General features: G+C 34.3%; 1 protein-coding gene across 6 annotated transcripts in view; it reads left to right on the plus strand.

Annotated features, from left to right (window-relative positions):
- LOC106879196 (ras-related protein Rab-3) overlaps positions 1 to 24,393 on the plus strand; it is a 243,662-nt gene that overhangs the window by 56,032 nt on the left and 163,237 nt on the right. The window contains exon 2 of one of the 6 annotated variants that reach the window (XM_089356103.1): positions 23,641 to 23,719. The exons of the other annotated variants lie outside the window; for them this stretch is intronic. The gene's annotated coding sequence lies outside the window, so the exon portion shown is untranslated. The remainder of the gene's footprint in view (positions 1 to 23,640; positions 23,720 to 24,393) is intronic. 6 annotated transcript variants of the gene reach the window in all.

Raw genomic sequence — 24,393 nt, forward strand, 5'->3', positions numbered from 1 at the left:
TCTTATGAAATTGTCCACTTCCACCCTTTCCCCTTCAAGATCTGTTATCTATATACTCCCTTATATTCACCTTCTGGTACCTTGAGAGTATGCTCTGGGACCTCATCGCTACCATCTTTATCTCCCTTCCATCTACTCTCACCCATGCTTACATAATGTGAGGTAGCCATGTATCTCCTCTGTAGCAAGACACTGGTGCCCAATCTATCCAGCATGGAAAATGGATGTTAAATTGTGGTGATTATATATATATATATATATATATATATATATACATATATATAAGTTCAAAAAAAGACAAACAATAACGAAAAAACAACAAAGTGAGGACGTGATACGGATAGTGTTATTAGACACTCGGGAAAGGAAAGAGAGAGAGTATGACGTTTCGGGCGGAGCCCTTCGTCGGAAAGACGGAAAGTTCAAAGAATGGAAAAACGGAGGAAGAAAAAATCGGCACCGATGCCCACGAGGTTACATTGTGGAAATATATATATATATATATATATACATATATATGTACGTGAGTTGTCTAAGAGACCATAAGTCAAGGAAATGTCAGGGCAGATCCTCAAGGTAAGAGCTAAAAGCTGACAAGAGAACAAGGAGTGTGCATTCACTGTACTCATCCTTCAGCTCCACCCAATCTCTACAGTCATCACCTACTCTCCCCTACCTTCCCTCTATTTATCATCAACACTCCTTGAGGGTCCACCATTGAACTTCATCAACACTATTATCTCGCTTTCCAATCCCATCTTGGTTACTTCCACTCATTCTTCGATGATGTGAGTAGCATTATAGCTGTTCTCTAGTGAGAAACCCATTTTGTTCTTACCCCTTTTCATAGTTATTGCTTAGCAGAGAGTTTCTTCCTCTACAATAGCCACACTCAGTTGAAAATCTTATTTTTGTGAGCTTCATAGTGACTTCACTAGTGCTGGAATCAGGAGAGAAAGCAACCAATATGGTCTGTGAAATGGTTGGCATTAGGAAGGGCACCCGGCAATAGAAACTATGCCAAAACAGAGATTGCAACACAATGCAGTTCTCAGGCCTGTCAGATACTGCCAGTTATCTGAAACCATTCCAGTATGGAAGTTGAATGATAATGATGTCTATATATGTGTATATATATATATGCGTGTGTGTGTATGCATGTATGTGTGCATGTGTGTTTATAAATGTATACGTAGCTGTATAGTTATGTTAGTGTGTGTATATATGTATATTTGTGTGTGTGTGTATATATATATATATGTGTGTGTGTGTGTGTGTGTGTGTGTGTGTGTATTTATGTATATGTGTGTGTGTGTTTGTGTATGTATGTGTGTTTGTATATGTGTGTGTGTGTGTGTGTGTTTGTATATATATATATATATGCGTATTTTTGTTTATATATATATTGGCAATCCAATGATTTATTTATATTATATTACATGATATACTATGAATGTAATATAACATAATATTATATAACATAAGCAATTATTAAAAAAAGGAAACATAAAAGGCCAACAAATTGTTTTGACTTATAAACATTTTCTGATATGCATTCACAATAATAGTTCCCTTTAAACCATGACCCTGAAGTGACATATATATAAGGGAACTGCTATTGTATTTGTATAGCAGAAAATGTATAAATACTGATTGTAGCAGCCAAGCAGTGCCTTAGTGAGAAAAGGGATGAATATTAAGAGGATGAAATATGGAGACAACTTGATAGGCAACAATGTAAGGCACTGCTTGGCTGTTATAATCACTATATAATTTCATCCCCTATTTTTTGTGCTACCAGTTCCCTCCTTCTTCCTCTGGAACCACTTCCTATTAACTTCCGTACCTTATTCTCATTATCATCCCTTCCCACACTATCTTTCACTGATCACCCTCTTTTTGTGCCTTTAGTTATTTCTCCTTCATAAGTCTGTCATGCCATATCTTTTAATACCCCTGATATGTTATCAATTTCAACATATCTGTGATCGATCCCACCCCACTATTTTACCCCACTCACTATAGCCACTCTTATGTACTTCTCACCTCCATCTCTATCACTATATTTTACCCTCTTTCACCTCATTATTACACCCGGCACATCATCTCCCTACTTTCTGATCTACTTACAGGTTGCTATTTGTCACTACCTCCTTCCTGAGCCACTTCTATATCTCTCTCTTCATCTCCATAATGTTACATCAACCACACCCCCAAGCTTGTTCACTAACAACATTCACCAGTACCCCCATCTCTAACCATCTCTTACGCTCTTCTCGTACTTTTTGGAAATTACCCAGCCTCTACTTCCCCATTGATTCACTGTCTATATTCTGTCATATATTCACTTTCTTGTACCTTGAGAGTTTGCTCTGGAACCTCATGACTACCATCTTCTTTCCAGCTACTCCTACCCTTATATAATGTGGGACATCCAGGTATCTCTTCTATAGTTAAACCCCTGTGCTTGTCTCTCTTTCATACACTAAACTCTCAATACTTGACAGGGTTGCATCTTGTTGCCATTTCAGTTCCTGATGGCAATCGATTTCACTGTGCAAAAAGTGATGTATTGCACTCGTTTCGGATTAATGTGAAGACTGGGCAAACTGACAGATTTGCATTTCATAAATGACTTGGGGCTAAGTCTTTGACAAAGATATGCCGCAAACCCTGACAGCCAGTACAGTTTGGGAATTAGAGCAGTTCTGCTGATTAGCAGTGGAAAAGCCAAAGCCATGTCAGTTGGTGGAGCCCAAGCATAACTTGTCAATCTTGGAGAAGATGAAATCGAGCATGTCTAAATTTGCAGATCTTAAAAGCTGTATTTTTGAGGGTGATGCAGAAGATGAAGTCTGAACCAGGATAGGTGATGCAATGTCAGTATGCCATTACCTTTGTCCAACATGGAAATCAAAGACCATCAGGAAGAAGATAAAGCTGCAGCTATACTCATCTCTTGTTAAAGCAACAGCCATCTACACCTGTGAAACCTGGAAGAAGACAGCAAAGATTTCTCAATTGCTGGATGTGTTACACTGATACTGCCTACATTCAACGTTGGGCATCTTTTACCAGGACAGTGAGAAATGAAGAGATGATAAGAGCTGTCATGAGAAGCTTGCAGGAAAAGGTAACTAAGTGGCTAATACGGTTTACTGGCCATGTGTTTCGATTACAACAGGAAGGACATGCTACCATTGGGATGGAGTAGATGCCAGAAGGAGGAAAAAGACTGAGTGGAAGACCAAAGAAGCTATGGTTCAGTATACTTTGGAAATGGAGAGGGTCAGAGTAGGGTGGTCAAGGAAGTGAATAGTTTTTTCATAGATGGAAGATGTAAATTAGTGAAATGGGTGGAAAGAACTAACAAAGAAATGAAAGTGTTTATCTCCTTTCAAGAAAAAGAGAGAGTTGGCCCCAAAACAGTCATCAGTATGATTATACAGCTCTGGAGTGGGAATGGTGAACTGGGAGAAGACCTGGGATTTAATGTAGCCAACAAACTGGCATAGGTGGGTCCCTTCTTCATTCCCATGGCCACTCCAGTGATCTGCTCGTAGATCTTGCCTGCAAAGGAAAAACATTTGAATGTGAGAATAAGCTTGACTAGACAAAGGAGACTGGAGTTACTGGGATAGAGTGGTGCATACATTGAGACAGGGATGATCAGGGCTTGAATACCTTAACCTGTATGAATTGGTCATGTGAATTACGTATCACCACACTTATTAATTTTTTTTTTAAAAGCACATAGCTTAACTGATATTTTTTGCTTTTTAAGCAGAAAAACTGTTTTATGAGTGATGTTTTATAGTTTATTTAAGTACTAGGTTCATGAATTATAGAGTTCATAAAGTGCCTATGTTACTCTATTCTCATTTTAGTCAGAAAATTTATGTCATTTTCTATTTCCTACTGACAGAGCAAAGATCACTCCACAAATTTATACAAAAATCTTTGATGCATTGGAAAATTTTTGGGTTCATTAAATCTATTTTTACTTTAATAAAGAGAAAATTATTATTATTTTCTTTTTTTTTGTTTCTCCTACATTTAGGAGAAAAAGGGATCTATACTGGTCTTAGAGTGATTGTGAAATATGTGGCAGAGCTCTTGAATGGCAGAAACCTTCACGATTTGAGCCAATCAAAGAACTAAAAAGTGTATGTATTAGTGTGGCTCAGTTTCTAAGGTACAAAGAATCCTCTGGTAAAGAAGTCAATTCCATCTATAGTTTCTGTTGATTGTTAATGAAGGGCAGCTCAAAGTACCCCTAAAGGTACAATACAAATATATATTATATGAGTCTGTTGTTTAGCCCCAGGTCAGGTTTGATTGAGCAGTTCTATGAACTAAGGTATTCAAGCTCTGATCATCCTGTCTTTGTTTAAGACATAGTGTATCCATGATAATGTAGTCTTGTATATACAATATCTCTTTCTTTTAAGGTGGTAGAGCTGATTTTCTGCAGGTCTTCTTTGACTCATATTATAAAATGTATTCTTGTGAGGTAAGATTTGTTTATATTGTAGTATTTCAGTCACTAAAGAATTCTCCAAATATAACACCTTTGTACTATTGATTCCTACAGCTAGAGCAAGACTGTGTAATCAATAACTTATCATTAGCAAAACCTTCCTTACGAGGCACTTAAATCTCAGGACGTTGGCATTTTGAGAAAATGACAACAGAACCATCATATTCAATTGATTTCTTTGAGAAACTTCTACATTAGTTAGATGGCAAATAACTAGTTTATGAGGATGTAATTTTACTTTTCAAGAAGTGCTTGTAACGAGAGAACTAGAAAAATGTGATGTGAGCAGCCAGTATAGCTCTGAACAGAGGAAGTAAAACTGACACTATTATCTGTAAAAGTAGATAAATAGTAGCTAATTGCCCTTAAAACAAAGACATTAATGTAGAAATAATTTTTCTTAGTGTAGGAAAGAAATGTTGTTATACTGAGCTAATCAATATCTATTTGGCAAGGCTGAATGAAAACACTGTTAAAAATAAGTATCATATATGAGGTTATGCTAGAAATTTCTGAAGACTTTCTCATATAATATAAGAATACAATTGCTTTCAGTAATTACTCTTGTTGTGTATTGACCTGTAAAATGTAATCAATGAATTAGTTAAGGGATAAAAGTTAAGACATTAGTCTTCCTCACGCTTAATTAATTCAGTAGAAAGAAAATATTTGAAGCTGCAAACAGTTAACACCTAAGGTAGGAATTAATAAGAGATCATATATAATGATAATCCACTGGACTAGTGGGTGTTTTCCTTTTGTATATCTGATTGATAAAATACTTGAAAATTTGACTGGCTTAGGGGATTTGTTTTTGTTTTCTCTTTTTAATGACAAGTCTTATTCACCTTTAATCATACACATATTGTCTTAGCATGCACAAATAACAACCATGGGAATCAACTCTTTTGGTTTTTTTCTTCTTTTTTTTTTTTTTTAGGAATGCTCAAAATTAATGAAGGGGATCTCCTAAATGAATGGTTTCTTCTTTAGGTAGCTTTGTCTTAATATAACTAAAAATAATAATAATTTATTCACACAATTATAGCATTGATAATTATTATATTTAAACAAAACCTGTCTATTCCCCACTTATTTAAATCTACAACCTTGCATAAACTCACTAAGTTCTTTGAGGTTTGTTTTTATTGTTGTGAAATGTTTATGCAACACAAATAGTTTTGGTACTGTTTTTACCATTTCCATTAATAAATGAAGTTCATTTGTTTCAGTGCATTGTACTTATTATTTTGAAACATTTCATTTCTGTATGATGAATGTGAATATAATATTTCTAGACTGCCTGTCATAAGAATATAGAAATTTTCTCCATATACTTTTAATTACATTATTTCTATATTTATAAAAATTAAAGCCCATATCAGAGTTTGAAAAATATTTTCATAAAACTTGAGATAATTGAAAATGTATTTGAAAAGCAGCTGTAAAACAACTTAGTACAATTTTTTTTTAATTTGGCATTAAATTTGAGTTATATGACAGAGGCATGGGAAGTTGTGGTAACTACACATTTCTTAAAAGACAGTAGATCTAAAGCTGCTAAAGTTTCTATTGAAACAAATATTCTAATTTAAAAAGCAGTGTATAGATAATAAAGAATGTTGTTTTTATGCAATATGAAACGAAAATTGTTTAATTATATTACCAAAAGTATATTTTTATTTGCAATATCAATTTTAGAATAGGCATATTATATCTCTGTATGTCATAAGATGTGATTAAAAGGGTTGGCAACAGGATGGGTATCCAGTTATAAAACACAACCTCAGAAAATCCATCCAACCCAATCCAGCATGGAAAACCATCATCTGTTTTCCATGCTGGCATGGGTTGGACTGCTGGCATGTGGACATTAAATGCTGATGAAAAAAGCTGATCTGTTACACAATATTTAAGGCCACTATTTCAAGATTTGGCCTGCATAAATAACAATGCAAAATCATTAAATATTTTCCTAAATCCTTAATTTCAGCGAGTATTAAAAGTGAGGTATCTTGATAAGATTTATTTATTTTTACCTATATTATGTTAACGTCTTTTTTTTATTTTGGTTTTTTTTTCAAAGTTCCATGTCTGGCTAAAGACATTTCATGTGGTTTGATGCATAATTAGTTTTTTAAAAAATCAATAAATTGGGTTGGCCATCTTAAATTTTTTCTCTACATCTATTGATTTATATTGCAGCATGACTTTGATTCTATTAGCAATTACCCACCAAAACAACAGGTCAATTGACTACATGGCAGCTTAATAAAGTTATTGACAGAATCACTTCTGTTTGCTAGGATATATCAAAACACAGGGCTTTGTTTTCAATAATTCAATTGTAGCTTCTTATCGTTCAATACAAAAGAAATTAACAATTACTGGTAGACAAAAATACTACAATGCACATGCACGTATGCAAATGTTTACACACACGTGTTGAATTATGTATGAGATTGTTATATTTATTGAAACAAGATATTTCTACCTGCTGCTACAAACCCACACATGCAAGCTTTTACATACAACTATACACAGGGTACAGAGATTCATGTGAATATTGTATAAAAACAAGAGAAATCCTTTTCAAGATCATCATCACCATCATGATAATGGTGGTGATGATTATCATCATTTAACAGGAAACCATTTTTGCGTGTAATTCTTTTGTACTTGATCACAATGTAGATATTTTGAAATAACAAATACTTAAATATGGACTTTAGGTGTATTAACCTATATATCCCAGTGGCTTTCACTAGGTCAGGGTCATGATAGCATGCTATATATTAGTAAAAAAACCCCATTCATTGTTAATTCTCAATTTGGCTTTATTCACTCATACTTCTAAAATTAAGATTTTATTAAAATTGCACCCATCTATATTATGAAAAATTATAAGTTTCTGAGTTTGTGCTTAAATCTTTTATATTATTAGAATCCTTAACTTAATATTTTAGTTGTATTATACATTTCTTTATTTCTCATCAGTTTGAAGTTAAACTACAGTTAAATCTGAAGTTTGTGTAGATACGAGTAGCTCCTGTTCAGATTCACTATTTTGTTTGCATCACTTGTTTGCATCAAAAGTACTACTGTTGGTAATAGACTTAGCTTGTACTCCCTAGTCCATTGTACTCCCTAGTCCATGTAATGATTGAAAAGTGGTCATGTTAGAACAATTCCCCATTGGCTTTTGAAGCCTGTGAGTAGATTTAAACATACTATTTGTCCCTGTTTGCTACTGCGAAATTTATATCATTATGGTATAATTTTATAGGTAGATGTAATGGATCACTGAAGGTTAAGTACCATTACCAAATAGAACATTGATGATAGAATATCATTTTGAATGCTAAGCCAGTACTATCAACATATCTAGATCCAATTCTGTAATGCATTACTGACAAATGGCATATTTTGTGTTATCACATGCTCTGTTGTAGTATACAGCAATACTTTCAAACATGATTTGATGCACACATGAGAATTGACTGCAAGAAATATGAAGTGTGTGTGTGTGTATTCTTTTCTTTTACTTGTTTCAGTCATTTGACTATGGCCATGCTGGAGCACCACCTTTAGTTAAGAACAAACCAACCCCAGGACTTATTCTTTGTAAGCCTAGTACTTATTCTATCAGTCTCTATTGCCAAACTGCTAAGTTACGGGGACGTAAACACACCAACATTGGTTGTCAAGCAATGGTGGTGTTGGTGGGGACAAACATGCATACACACACACACACACACACACACACACACACACACACACACACACACACACACACACACACACACACACACACACACACACACACACACACACACACACACACACACACACACACACACACACACACACACACACACACACACACACACACACACACACACACACACACATATAGATAGATAGATATGACAGGCTTCTTTCAGTTTCCGTCTACCAAATCCACTCACAAGGCTTTGGTCAGCCTGAGGCTATAGTAGTAGACATTTGCCTAGGGTGCCACGCGGTGGGACTGAACCTGGAACTATATGGTTGAGAAGCAAGCTTCTTACCACACAGCCACTCCTGTGTGTATCACTGATATTTGCATCTACCATGTCTATTGGCATATAATAGACAGGTTTTCCTGGATTTTTAAACCTAAATATTAGAGGTACATGTTATACACATTACCCATTTTCACTTAATGCATCACTAACATTTGAGATGACATGGTAGAAGTTAATTAGTTGTATCTATTGTCCAAGCTAAATGATATTCAGTGAAAATTTAATCACTATATTTTTTGGTATTAGTGATTAACTATTTAAATGTTTGTCACTACAGTCAGATGCACATCCAAGGGAATTGCTGTTATTTAACTTCAATGCAGGAGGCCATAATGTAATGATTCTATTATTGAAAATACTATTTGAATTGTTTAATTTGAAGTTTAAATTAATAAATAACCAGTAAGAATAATATCAAAATGCAAATATAAACTGAAAAAGAAATACTTTTCTACTTGAAATACTCTATAATAATGAATTGTTGCTTTGGAAAAAAACTTAAGTACTTGATAATAAAATTTTTTACACAAAAATATTTATGTTCTGCATTTATTATGTTTTATGTATCCTTCCATATTAGTGGATACATAAAACAGTCTACAGCAGTAAAGTTCAAAGTTCACTTGAATTTGCCTATTGCTTTGAGGATATGTGAATGTTTCAATGTCTTCTTATACAGAAATTATAATAAATCTGGCTAAATACTGCCATTTCTTTATATCGTAATATTAAAAAAAGAAGTGCACCTTAGGTGCAGGAGTGACTGTGTGGTTAAGAAGCTTGCTTCCCAACAATGTTCTCTTTGGTTCAGTCTACTGTGTGGCTCTTTGGGGAAATGTCTTGTACTAGAGTGGATTTGGTAGATGGTGTATATGTGTGTGTGTGAGTGTGTGTGTCTCCTCCTCATCATTGCTTGACAATTGGTGTTGGTTTGTTTACATCCCATAATGTAGTGGTTTTGCAAAAGAGACCAATAAGAATAAGTACCAGACTTTAAAAAATGTAATTAAGTACTGGGATTGATTTGTTTAACGAAACCCTTCAAGATGGTATTATTGCAGGCCAGTGATTGAAACAAGTAAAAAATAAGATTACATGAGAAATATTGAATGGGGGAAGATTTTGTAGCTCATATAGTTAGTGAATACATTATACTCAGTTGCGTATAACCTGGTGTAAAACTCAATGTATATATACTTCTGAATGAAGTACAGAGCAGTGATGAGAAAAGAGATGACAGAAGACTAACCACTTATCTTATGAACTTCATTAACTTAATGCTGTTTCCACTATAAGATGTGATGGACTCATAGTTAAGTGCCTGAATAACACCTCAGTTTCATCAGAGCCTCAAACATGCTTTTGTCATCTCTTTTTTTATTAAATGGTACTGAAAAAAATAACTCTGAATTGTTTTATATGACTCATATGTCAGATTCACAAGTTAAATTATTCAGATTGCAAGGATGATGATTTTCAATTTGCATAATGGATAACATGTAGTTTGATTTTGATGTTGGGAGTTGTTGATTTTACAAATAAATAGTGGTGTGTGTGTGTGTGTGTGTGTGTGTGTGTGTGTGTGTGTGTGCGCACGTGTGCGTGCGTGCGTGCATTGGTTTGGATGACAGAATGGGTGTGATGAACAAAAATACTTTTAATTTAATTTTGATTATCTCCCTTTATGCCCATTATGGCTGTCATCCAATGACTGAAACTTGTAGAAGAATATAATCATGTTATGTATCACATACGTGAATATTTAAGACAGGAGTTCACTATCTTATCAATTCAGTCATCATCATCATCATCATCGTTTAACGTCCGCTTTCCATGCTAGCATGGGTTGGACGATTTGACTGAGGACTGGTGAAACCGGATGGCAACACCAGGCTCCAGTCTGATTTGGCAGAGTTTCTACAGCTGGATGCCCTTCCTAATGCCAACCACTCAGAGAGTGTAGTGGGTGCTTTTACGTATCACCCGCACGAAAACGGCCACGCTCGAAATGGTGTCTTTTATGTGCCACCCGCACAAGCCAGTCCAGGGGCACTGGCAACGATCTCGCTCGAAAATCCTACAGGAGCCAGTCAGGCGGTACTGGCAACGGCCACGCTCAAAATGGTGCATCTCATGTGCCACCCGCACAAGAACCCGCACAAGAACCAGTCCAGGGGCACTGGCAACGATCTTACTTGGCTTGCCGGGTCTTCTCACGCACAGCACATTTCCAAAGGTCTCGGTCCGTAGTCATCGCCTCGGTGAGGCCCAATGTACGAAGGTCCTGCCTCACCACCTCAGCCCAGGTCTTCCTGGGCCTACCTCTTCCACGGGTTCCCTCAACTGTTAGGGTGTGGCACTTTTTCACGCAGCTATCCTCCTCCATTCTCACCACATGTCCATACCAGCGCAATCGTCTCTCTTGCACACCACAACTGATGCTTCTAATGTTCAGCTTTTCTCTCAAGATACTTACACTCTGACGGGTATTCACATTGACATTACACATCCAACGGAGCATACTGGCTTCATTCCTTGCGAGCTTACGTATGTCCTCAGCAGTTACAGCCCATGTTTCACTGCCATGTAGCATGGTTGTTCGTACGCATGCGTCATACAGTCTGCCTTTTACTCTGAGTGAGAGTCCCTTTGTCGCCAGCAGGTGTAAGAGCTCTCTAAACTTTGCCCAGGCTATTCTTGTATCTATAAAATATGTAGAGTAATGATTGGAATAGAAAATGGTAGCCAAGTTGCTTATTTAGTTTTCTAAGATCTTACAACAGAAGAAACTTATAATCTTGAAATAAATAACGAAATAAAAATTCACCTTGCAGACAATAGTTAATGGTAGATAACTGACAACAAATAAGTGTAAGTCAGCCAGTCGGAAAATTGTGATAATAATAGAAATATTCATGTCTGGGAAGATTTGAGAGGTTAAGCTTTTCTAAGCTGATCACTATAGCTAATTAACAATCATACATTGAGAACTAGAAATTAATTCCTTTACATTGACTGATAACTATAAATGTCGAGTTACCATAGCATTTTAATTATAAAATAATTCATAATTAAAATAATAATAAAAAGTGAAAACCAAGCTTGTAACTTGTGACAGATTTCTGAATTGAAGAGAGGATAATTAAGGAAGTTTAAAACCTGTCAGTTCTAATTATTATTTATTGTCAATTTGGGAAACTCATTAGCATATATGATAAAGAGACAGATTAGTAATAGTTGGCTTCATGTATTTCAGTTCCTATCTTGCTAGAATTTCATTCCTCAAATGCCAGTAAAATCATTGTAGTTGACTATATCCATCTCAATTACAGTACTAAGGTCCTTATGTCTGACATAGAAATAAATAGTTAAATTTTTTCCTATGAAAATATTAATATAGTGTATTCAAATATAACTAAGCTTAAGAAATTAGATTTATGCTTCAATCAAAGCTGTTTAACTGTTGTTTGGACAGTTTACGGTGCCATACAAACAAGTGATCTATAACTCTGCATGACTCAAACTATTATCTTGTACTTGTTTTGTTTTTTTTTCTCTTTCTGCTCTTTATTGGCTTCTTAGATTTAAAAGCTTAATCACTTATAATTCCAAGCTGTAGGAAGATTATTATGAAGTGTAATTGGTCTTACTTGAAGAAAAACAAATTTCTTGTTTTGAATTAAATTTCACTGTGAGTGAATAAATAAGTGTTTTGTCCACAATTATGGGTTGCCTAAGATAAACAGTAAGAACATCTTAAGCTTCCTCTGGTATTCAGGTATCCTAACATTAACTCTTTAGTGTTCAGTTTATTCTGTTAAATTTATTCCTTATCTATTCACATTGTTTTGAATTACTCGTGCATTATCTCATAGCTTTAAGATTTTGATGATATGATTGTATATTTTTAGAATGATAATGTAGGGTAAGTGTGAGAGGCCAGATCTGACTTGTTTGAACATTAAGCATGTAGAATATTTTGGCTGGATATGGCTGGTTTAAATGCTAAAGGGTTAACGTAAAACAACCACTCTTTTCTTTCTCTGAGCATCTTATTAATACTTTACATGTGCTACATCTGCATGTTGTTTTTTTCCTTGTCTTTTCTCCATTTTTTAAATTAATTATATATATATATATATATGTATATATGTGTATATATACGTGTGTGTGTGTGTGTAGTAATTCTTTGAATGTATTAATTCTTTGTTTCCTCGCCAACTGTTTTTCTCTGTTATCTTGCTATTGTATGGTGGTTTAATTAAGACTTTAGTTCTTATTTCTAGCAAGTGTATACTTTTAAGCATCCTAATGCTTCTTGCAAATTTGTAATTTATAGCTAAATAATGCTATTTGCCTGTGGACCACCTATGATACTGCTGTTGATACCATCAATGTCAATTTTAAATCTTATCCACAGATGAAATTAACAGTAGTGACATCTAATTTCAAATCTTAGTGTTTGAATGTTATATATATATATATACACACACACACACACACACACACACACACACACACATATATATATGGGGCACCCTAAAGTAACTGGAAACATTCTCTGTGGGACAAACCCATTGTAATTCAGGCTTCTGCCACTAGAAGCCACTTGATGTGACCCTCAGGCATCAGTCTGCTGACTGACGGCATTGGGTGAAGTCATGCTGGTGTGTTTCTGTTCATCGATTTTTGCGATGACTGTAACAAAGGAACAGTGTGCTTCCATAAAATTCTGTTTGCAAGAGTTCCAGGACTGCTTCGAACAATGGAAAACACATCTGGACTGATGCATTGCTTCAAATAGAGAATACTTTGAAGGCAATAAAAGTGTAAACACGTAAAACTAAGTGCATAAAATAACATTGGAAAATTCCGGTTTCTTTTGGGTACCTCACCTCATAAATGTGTGTGTGTGTGTGTGTGTGTGTGTGTGTGTGTGTGTGTGTGTGTGTGTTGTGTCTGTGTTTGTCTTCCACCACTGCTTGACAGCCAACGTTGGTTTGTTTACATCTCCATAGCTTAGTGGTTTGGCAAAAAAGACCTTAGAAAAATAAGTACTAGGGTTGATTCATTTAACTAAAATTCTTCAAGGCTGTGGCCCAGCATGGCCACAGACGAATGACTGAAAGAAGTAAAAGACAAAGGAAGATCCCTTTAGCATGCATTAGACAGTTCTGCAAATTTGTATATTAGCATTTGAATTGTTATGATAGTTGTTTTTTCAATGGATCCCACAGTGAAATATCGTTTTATGAGCTGGATTTGCAATTTTATGCCAGTTATCCAATACCTTAACCACATCGCCTTTGTATTTTAAAAAGCTCTGCTGCTGAATTGAAGAAATTATTTAGTATTGATTTTCAGTTATTAATTGTGTTTTTCACTGATTAAGCACATTGTTTTGATGTGTCTGGTTTTCAGTGAGTTCAGTGAATGAAAGAGACCATGATGAGGAAGCATTTCCATTAAACATTTTTAGTGTGTGTGAGATAGCATACATTGACTGGATTTGTAATTCTAATAATTTTTGTGCAGTTCATGATCAGAGGTGCAAGCATGGCTCTGTGGTTAAAAAGCTTGCTTTCCAATTGCTAGATCTGGGTTTGATTCCACTGTGTGGTGTGGTGCTTTGGACAAGTGTCTTATACTGTAGCCTCAGGCTGACCAATACATATTAGATAATAATACATGGAAATAAGAACTATGAAAGTTGTTTTTAAAAGAGGCAGGGCAGTGTTAAGTTTGTGTTAGCATTTTATGTAGAAGTTTATTTCAGGGTGTGTAAAAAAACAATACTTGTCAATTGCTGATAGTATGTTGGTTCTTTAGTCACCCCAGGATGTATGGGAGACTACTCTGGACATGTTTTGTTTTTATCATGACCTTTTCCATGAAGCAAAGACTTTACCATACTTAAGTGATTCTTTCAGCACTACTTCACCTATTATAATGAAGTCTATGCTTTGCTGATGAGGTCATGATCATACCAAAATATGCATGGCATTATGTCTCTCATGAGTTGAAAGATTTAAAATAATATTAGTCATTGGTTAATATTGTTTCTCTCTACATTTAGCTTGGTAATAATAATAATAATAATAGTATTGTTTTTTTCTCTTCTACTTAGTTTTATAATACTCCTTGCGTTAAGTATGTTAATGAGTTTTGTTTTGCATGTGAGTGTCATTGAAATTTTCATGTCTATGTAAAGTTAAGTTTGTTAAATTTCCCTCAGGTAAACTTGATAAACATGATTGTTTCAAACTGGAATCAATAAAATCAGGAAACCCATTTTGAATATGAATATGGCAGTCTTTTGAACTACTTTCAGTTGTGCAATAGTAACTTATTGGCTGAAAGTTAAATACTTCTGATGTGTTATTGTTTACTGCTTATCTTTCCACTAAATATATTTTCTTATCATCATCTATTGCAAAAAATAAATGTAGATATCTTTATTCTGTTAGTCAATAAACACAAAATGGTTTTGTGACTTGTTTCATTCATTGCAAAATAAATCAATTTTTTAAAAATATTGTGTAATGTATCTGTACATTATGATTATATTTACTTTATCTATTGTATAAAAACGAAAAGAGGCTTATAACCCTTTCATAACTATTATAACCTTAGCTCCAAATGAATCTCTATTAAATTCATCTAATGAATTATGTAAAAGCTGTGTCTGATTTTCTTTTGTCACTTGCAGTGACAACAAATAAACTGGAAAAAAAAAAGAAAAAGAAAAAAGAAATAAATACAAATTCATTATTTGCAAAGATCTCATTTCTAATGTCTCTGTCAGCCATATATTTTTAAAAAGGTTTAATGTGAATTAATTGTTAAATATATTTTTGAAGTGTGAATGTTTTATAATACATAAATAACTTTTGTTTCTTGGTTTATCTGACATGAGTCTATCATCATGGTTGTTTTTGTTTTTTCTTTGTTTCGTTTGTCTATATTTCTTTATAGGAATTTATATTAAATTTCATGATCTTTTCTTCCTTAATGAATTTCAAGTCATACTCTTAATAGTAGTTATTTTTATAACCCATTGCTTGTTTTTCATAACTCATTACTTGACTAAACTCCAGGCTACAGCTAGCTATTTCACCTGTTATTGAATTCTTTACTCTTTTATTCATTTCAGTCATTTGACTGTGGCCATGCTGGAGCACCGCCTTTAGTCGAGCAAATCGACCCCAGGACTTATTCTTTGTAAGCCTATTACTTATTCTATCGGTCTCTTTTTGCCGAACCGCTAAGTTATGGGGACGTAAACACATCACCATCGGTTGTCAAGCGATGTTGGAGGGTCAAACACAGACACACAAACATATACACGCACATACATACATACATATATATATATATATATATATATATACGACGAGCTACTTTCAGTTTCAAGGCTTTGGTCGGCCTGAGGCTATAGTAGAAGACACTTGCCCAAGGTGCCATGCAGTGGGACTGAACCCGGAACCATGTGGTTGGTAAGCGGGCTACTTACCACACAGCCACTCCTATGCCTATGTTACCAATTTAAATTTTAAAACTTTTATTTTTAAAATTGTTGCTATTTAGCCCCAACTCAGCCCTGATCAAACAGATCTATGATGATAGATTATTCAAACAGTGACTGTTTCATATTCTGAGGTGATGTACCTAGAACTACATTATACAATGTGTCCTTTGTTTTTGTAGATGGAAAACATGTCGTTTGTGGGGAGATTGGTTGCTATTTCTAATAAGTCAAGGCAACTGTGTGAAAGTGAATAAGTGTTTTTAAAAATGTTAATTCATTTTTACAGTGATGGCCATATGGTAAGAAGTGCTCCCTAACCGCACAGTTCTAGATTTAGTCCCACTGCACAGCACTTTGGGTAAATGTCTTCTATTACAGCCTTGGGCTGACCAACGCCCTGCGAGTGGATTTGCTAGACGGAAACTGGAAAAAAACTCATCTCTCACTCTCACTCTCTCTCTCTCACCCCCCCCCCCCCCACACACACACATGTGTATGCCTTTATGCTTATGTTTGTCCTCCACCACTCCTGACTATCAATGTTAGTTTATGTCCTCATAATTTTTACAGTTTGGAAAAAGAGACTGATAGAATAAGTACGAGGCTTAAAAGTATAAGTACCGGGGTTGATTTGTTCAACTAAACTCTTGAAGGCATTGCCACTGCCTGGCTACAGTCCAATGACTGAATCAAGTATGAGATAGAACATATTTTCTGTTCAGTTCTATTCACCAATTAGAGGAAAAGATAAAGTTTTCTATATTTTACACATCAAAAGATAATAAACAGAGAATTTCATTATTTAGCTCAGAGCAGAAGTGCCTAAATTAAATGAGAATGGTACCAGTAAAAATAGAATCACTTCTTGAAATAAATTATAAGAAGAAACCTGGAGCTATCTTGTTTTTGTTACATTAAATTGGAAATTTATTCATGTTAATATTGTAAATTTTAGTTAACATTAAAAAACAGCCAAAATGTGAGCATATAATATTGATTATATGAAAGAATATGATTAAAAAGTGCAACAATTATCATTTTCTCTCCATTCACAGTGAAAATAAGATTATGAATAAATAGAATTAAATACCAGCTAAAATTTAAAAAGAAAAAATATGCTGTCATCAAATACATGGTAAATTGTCCTATATAGGCGGGTAAAGCTTAAAAATATGAAATACATTTTTATGAAAAATATTGGCAATATATATTTGGAAGCCATAATTGTATTTTTCTGTCCTATTTCAATTATACCAATGAAATATATTGAGTGTACCACTTAAACAACTATAATAACTATATTAATTTTCGACAATGTTTCCACTTGGATCTTTTTTTTTTAACAATTAATATTTGAAAATTAATCATATAGTTGCTGAAAGCGTTTTAATTAAAAAAGTCTCAAGAAATATCATACTGAAGATGTAAAATATCTCTCAAATATTGATTGCTTTAATAAAAAATAACCCCAAATCACACGTTACAAAGCTACCTTATAAATTAGAGATGATGCTGACTTTGGTCTACACAAATTTATCGTATAATTGTTTCTTTTAGCAGAATTTTGTTTTCATTCATGAAAATTTATTAGGAATGAATTTTCATATACCTATGATATATTTGACTTTTTGTCAAATCTTCATTCTAGCCACACAATGTAAACCACATCTTGCTAAGATGGTTTGCACAAACCTTAGAGAATCCTAGTGGTGCTCCTGCTGATAAAGCTATTATATTTGATACCTGATTTGCTTCCAGCTTCATACTGCACTTACACAAAACTCCTCATAAATTATTCCTTTTGAAGTTATAGCAATAGATCTATTATCACCATTATATATTTCTGTCTTTTTTTAAAGTTCAGAAAAGCTTGGAAACTGGTAAAAATCTCTTCATCTCAAGTTATGTCTGAATAGAATAATATTTCAAACAAATGCACATAAAATTCAGTTTATTTCCATGTAGCTGAAAATTAATTTAATTAAACTTCAAGTTTACTCATTTGAAAATATCTTTGTTTTCAAAGAATTGAAAACTGTCCTCAGAAAGACAATGAAAATGACTTGGACAGGTGCCCTTTGACAATCAGTGAACTTCAATGTAAAACTGCAAGCAATTAAATTCTTCATTGTCCAAATAATCTGTCATTGAGAGAATTTCTTCTAATTTTGGTAATTGCTCTACTGACTTATTGCAACGAGTGTTGTAAATGATCACCAATATTTTCTGCAACTAAACGTTGTTGAAGTTTCGTGCTTTGTTAATGTATCTGGCACTGACATTTTCATTGCATAATGAATTCACGGTGGCAGCCACCACCAATGGATTTCCATCAGTTACAGTTATCATTATGTATGTAAAAGGAATGGTGCAGACATGACTGTGTGGTAAAGAAGTTTTGTTTTCCAACCACATGTTTTTGGGTTCAGTCCCACTGTGTAGTACATTGGGCAAGTATCATTCAAAGCCTTGTAAATGGATTTGGTAGGCAGAAACTGAAAGAAGCTTGTTGTATATATATATGTGTGTGTGTATGTGTACTTGGTGGTTGGGTATTGGTCTACTTGTCTTTACATTGTGATGCAATTGTTGCAAATGAGCATCATTGTCATTCAAGCAGTATCCTTCATTTCCAATCTTCTGTGAAGCCATGGGGGAAATATTGCTTTGCTTAGAAACAAGTGAAAGCTGGTTGTATCCAGGGTCAGATTAAGACATATAGAGGCTCTAAGCACTAAAAAATATTTTGGTACCCCTCAGTATATATATGTCATTCAAAATATAAATAATAGTAAGCTATAGTATTCTTGCCCATCTCACTAACTTTTAACATCTAATGCCACCCTCCCACTCCTGTCCACATTTCTTCCTGTACTCCTCTTGAGTCTTCTAGATCCCTAAAGGGATCATTAGCATCCTATTTTTGGAATCATTGATGTATATCAAAAAATATAAATAATTGTTCATTAAACATGGCAGATTTGACCTTTACTGAGTGGCTAGTGTTTCATTCAAATGTGCCCTGCAGCTTGTCAGTATAAGTGTAGAAAATTGGCAATAATCACTTTAATATAACACTGACTATAAGAACATTATTATTATCATTATTAATGTATTCAACAAATAAAAACCCTTTTCTTGTGAACTACATAATGGTCGTAGCTCACTCACCAATGTAGTTTGAAAATTTATTGAATACCTATACTTCTATAGAAAAGAAATGAAAACTAACTTTGGTAATGCATTTTAAAAACTGTTCCAAATCTTTATCAATCAATATGTATATGGGGGTTTGAATATTTTTGTGGTGATGGCAAAGTGTGTTGGGGTGATAATGAAATGATTTCTTGTGTTTAGTTTTGTTCCTCAAGTTTGTAAGTTTAAATCATGTCAGGATTATCTTTTACTTCCATTCTTTTGAGGTTGATGAATTAGTGACAGCAATCAGTACACTGTTTGAGTCAATATCTTATACTTCTTAGTAAAAATCTCTTTTGTGCTTAGTCAAGATAAATAAGTTTTCTTCAACAATATAGTGGTAAATGGTATAGTTCATCATCATCATCATTGTCTTAACATTCACTTTTCCATACTTCAATGGGTCAGACAGAAATTGTTGAGGCAGATTCTTCTATTGCTGGATGCCCTTCCTGTCACCAACTTTCATGTGTTTCCAAGCAGTGTAATACTTTCGAAAGGCTGGATATGTTTTCATGGAAGATTACGAATAAAGGACACTGTTTATATGGTAGTAATGCAGGTTTATAACTATTGCATGATGTCAAAACAAAGTGGTGTGGACATACACATGCATACCACATGCTTCTTTTAGTTTCCACCTATCAAATCCACTCACAAAGCTTTGGTTGGCCTGGAGCCATAGTAGAAGACACTTGCTCAAAGTGCCACACAATGGGACTGAACTCAAAACCACATGGCTGGGAAGCAAAATTTTTGAACTGTGCATCCATAGTGCAGATGTAAACATCTGCAACATGGTTTTGATTGCTTCTTGTGACCATTTCCGTTCCCTTAGGTAACTAATTCTCTTGAGAAAGATATAAATGAATATTTTACCTGAAGTAGCTTTTTTGCTTTTGTGTAAGAGATAAATCAATAATCTTTATAAGCTGAGAAGATATTTTTAAGAAGATATTTTTAAAGTAAAATTCTTTGAGTAATGTAGTTTCTAAATTAGGTGTTGACATTCTGAACTGTCTTATTTTAAGAGTTCTACAAATGGACCACTTCCATAACATGCAAAGGAAAAGTTTGGTTTTTTTCTTTTTGTTTTACTAAGATTTGTAAAGCCTAGCTTTTAGTTGTGTGTACATATGCATATTTATAGGGAATATACTAAATCTATAATATATATAAATGTATATTTCTTATGAAATGCATTATGATGAATTAGACTCTGCAGAATATTAAGTCTTTGTCCTACTTCTGCTGCCTTTGCAAGTTAACCAAGGCACTGAACTAAAATAAAATAGCCTCATCTCCTACCTCACTGATATTTACAGCACCACTACAACCACCAAATGGTTCAGCAGACTTTTTCACAGAAGTGTATCATTCATTTTTATTTTTGCTCATACATTCATGATTATATTCCCAGGTCTGTAATCTCCGTATTAGTCTGAACATCCTAAAGGTAGCTGTACTTTTCTCAAACATGAAGATGATTCTGCTGTATGCATGTGAAACTGGGAAAAATGCAAAATTTTCCAACAAGCTCCATACATTTGTGAATAGATGTCTCGAACATCCTTTGGGTGAGATGACAAGACAGATGCACAAGCAGCCTTGTGGGAACAGGCAAATGAGCAACCTATTGAAACCCAGAGCAAGAGGGAGAAATTGGGTTGGTTGGGACACACCCTAAAGAAACCTGTTTCCAACATTACAAGGCAAGTTCTGGACTCCCTGAGGGAGACAGAAGTATGGCAGACCAAAAACATGGAGAAGGTCCACAGAAACTGAAGCACTGGCAGGTAGTTACACTTGGGGACAACTGCAATCCCTTGCCAAAGATTGAGACAGGTGGATATCTCTTGTTGGTTTCCTCTGCTCACATGGAGTCAAAGGAATTAAAGAATGAATAATTAATTGTGATCATTTCTTAAGAATAAGAAAAATTGTTTAGATTAATATCATTAATGTTGAGTTTCAATTGCTCCATGTTATTGGTAAGAAAAAATAATAAACATTGGCAAAAAAATTCCAGAGAGAAATAAAATTCCAAGGAAGACAAATCAAGCAAAATGGTTAGTGGTTAATCTGAGGGTTGATGCACAACAGAAAATGAAAAGGATAAGAGGTGGATGTGATCAGATTAAAGGTGATGTACACTCAATAAATACAGCATTGTTATAGCAGATGATGAAACAGTGCATCAGTAAGCATGTAGTTGTTAAAGAAAAGTTTTGTCATGTGGATTGTCAAGTTTTGGATGTAGATGAGAAGGTGGCTCAACGTAAAAAGTATTTTCTGGTTTCAAAGATGAAAGTAACACTGTGATGTATTGTAGGTTATGGAAAATATTTATCCAAGTACCAAAACCTCATTGGTAATGGCTTTATATATAAACACATACTCATATCTATATGTATTTACTCTTGCTTTAAAAGTAGGCCCATGGGGCCCTTTTGGGCAACCTTCAGAGAAATATCAAATTGACCAGTTTTATTATTTAATAACTCATCAGGATTTGTTTGTTCTTCATTCCCAAACTGTTGATAATAGATGAAAGCTACTTATTAGTATGCAAATTAGTGCCTAGGTGCTAACTCATTTGCATAATAATGCTAGTGGCCAGACAGTAATTATATCAGAGCAGTAATACAGCATAGTTTATGAATAAATAAATATCCATACAAATTTAGTCATGCAATCCACAATGTCGTAGTTATTGTCTAGACCTCAATTTGTACCATTTGTTATACAAATGAGTTTGTGTCTAGACATGTACTTGCTTACATTTTACTTGCTTCAGCTTCTATCAATGGTAATTTGGCAAGGAAAGGTGAATAATTCCTGGTGAATTGTCAAACATCACTGAAACCCAGGCCATCTGGTCAACTCAACTCAAGCTACTGAAAAGTCTCTTGTGGCCTAATTTTACTGAGTCTAATTCTGTATGGATATAATTTTATATGTTTATTTATGGAAAACATGTTGTCATGAGAGATCATTTGATTGTAAAGTCAACCCATTTTTAATAGTGTAAAAAGTTTATCTTGAGTAGTGATGTTTATTACATCACTACTCAAGATAAACTTTTTACACTATTAAAAATGGGTTGACTTTACAATCAAATGGCTAATATTTGAGTAGTGATAGTTTTGAATGAGATTTTGTAGTTAATTTGTCATTGTAATATACTTTCGTGAATGATATATATATTTAATGGAATGTGTTGAAGTCACACAAGAATATACAGACAGAAACTAAGATAAGACTGCATGGTGATGTCATCATTTCTGGAAATATTGCTAAAAGTGACATTTAGTAGTTTATTCTATGAAATCTTATTGCACTGTCTATATATCTATTGTCTGTACTGACCACACAATACTAAGGTATTGCTTACTCTCTTTTTGTGTGGAAAGCAAGGCCATTTTTCTGTAATTGTGCTTGTGTGACATTCTCAGCTAACATGGTCTTTATGCTGATTGAATAATTTAAGTCTTGTTTTCAAAGTTTCAAACTTCTACAGGTTTCTATCATCTCATTTTCTACTGAAAGTCAACACACCAAACTTTCCATAGACTTTTAGTGCTAAAATGAAGAGAAGGTTAAGGACCTCCCTATACAATAAATTTCTCATTGATTATATTTTTAGCCCCTTATACATGGATTGAATAGCTTTCCTGATCCCTTCATCTACATAGTTTATTTATTGCTCCAATAGGAATACAAAGCATGAAATCCTATCAATGGACTTTGTTTAGATTAACAAATACAAGATTCAGTTTTTTGCTCAAGAAATTATTTCACAGTCAGTACAAAATTTGTGATAACTGCCTTTCTATATCAATCTGTCAGCATGAGACCCTTAGAATTTCCTCTCCTTGACCTCTTATAATAGTTGACTTCAGTGTTGTTACGACACAATCTGATTAACTAAGAGATAAGTGCCCTACAAATTTCTTCTAATGCTTCTAGTACTCTAGCCAAAATCCACAAACATTTTGCAGCCTATGTCTACCATCATACACTTAATTACATTGCTTTCTATCTCCTGTGTGATTGCTACAGCTGACCAGTTTGTTATGCCAGTTGTGTATTGGTTCATCCTATCCAATCCTATTTCATGTCCAGTGGTACTTCTACATGCTTTCTTTTCTGTATGAACTGAAAGCAGAGGTACTATTGCTATTTTGAACACACATCTCTCTTCTGACGCAAATGCTATATATTGCAAATTTATTAATCCATGTGTGTTTTTATGTATTTGAAGTAATAGATTTTCAACATAAATAGCATATCGATTTCTTTCTTAGGCATGTGACCAATTTTGTGAAGGGTGAGGGAATTGCGTTATCTCCACTAAAATACTGAGGCTTATTTCTTGACCTGAAGGTATGTACAGCAAAGTTGACATTGGGGATATTTGACCTCAAAATTGTGAGTATCTAAGTAGATGACATTAAAGCATATAATTTGGCACTATCTTATGTTTTTATGAAAAGGAGATTTAAGCATTATTTAAAAATTTTTATCCAAACTGGAAGAACAGTGCTTAAGATATTATGGCTGGGTTTCAACCTGGGCTGCAGCAACATGTCCACTTGCCATACTTCTCAGTCCATCATCACTGCCTTGAGGTCCTGGATGCATTCCAGGCCAGTGTCTGCAATCAAGTTGTCAATGAAAGGACACACATTGGACATATTCAACTCCACTTAAAAAGGGACATAACCTGAAGAGTCAAGAACAGGAAAAGAACATGCTTATTGTCTGGAGACAAGAGGAGGGACATGGGCATGTGATTCTGGCACAGTACCTTTCATTAGCTCAACAATTGTCCAACCACATCTCCCATAGCCAAAATGAAGTTGAACATTTGTGGCCTAAATCATTTCTGGTTCAATTGCCTCCTTCTCTTTCTCTGTCTCTCATACACATGCACATATTTGTATATATATATATATATGTGTGTGTGTGTATGTATGTATGTATGTATGTATATATATATATATATATATATATATCTTAAAAGATAGAGCTCAAAATCAATGCATTGAAGATACTTT

The sequence above is a fragment of the Octopus bimaculoides genome, chromosome 8 (genome assembly GCF_046866305.1).
Source record: "Octopus bimaculoides isolate indiv1 chromosome 8, ASM4686630v1, whole genome shotgun sequence".
In the NCBI taxonomy this organism is placed as follows: domain Eukaryota; kingdom Metazoa; phylum Mollusca; class Cephalopoda; order Octopoda; family Octopodidae; genus Octopus; species Octopus bimaculoides.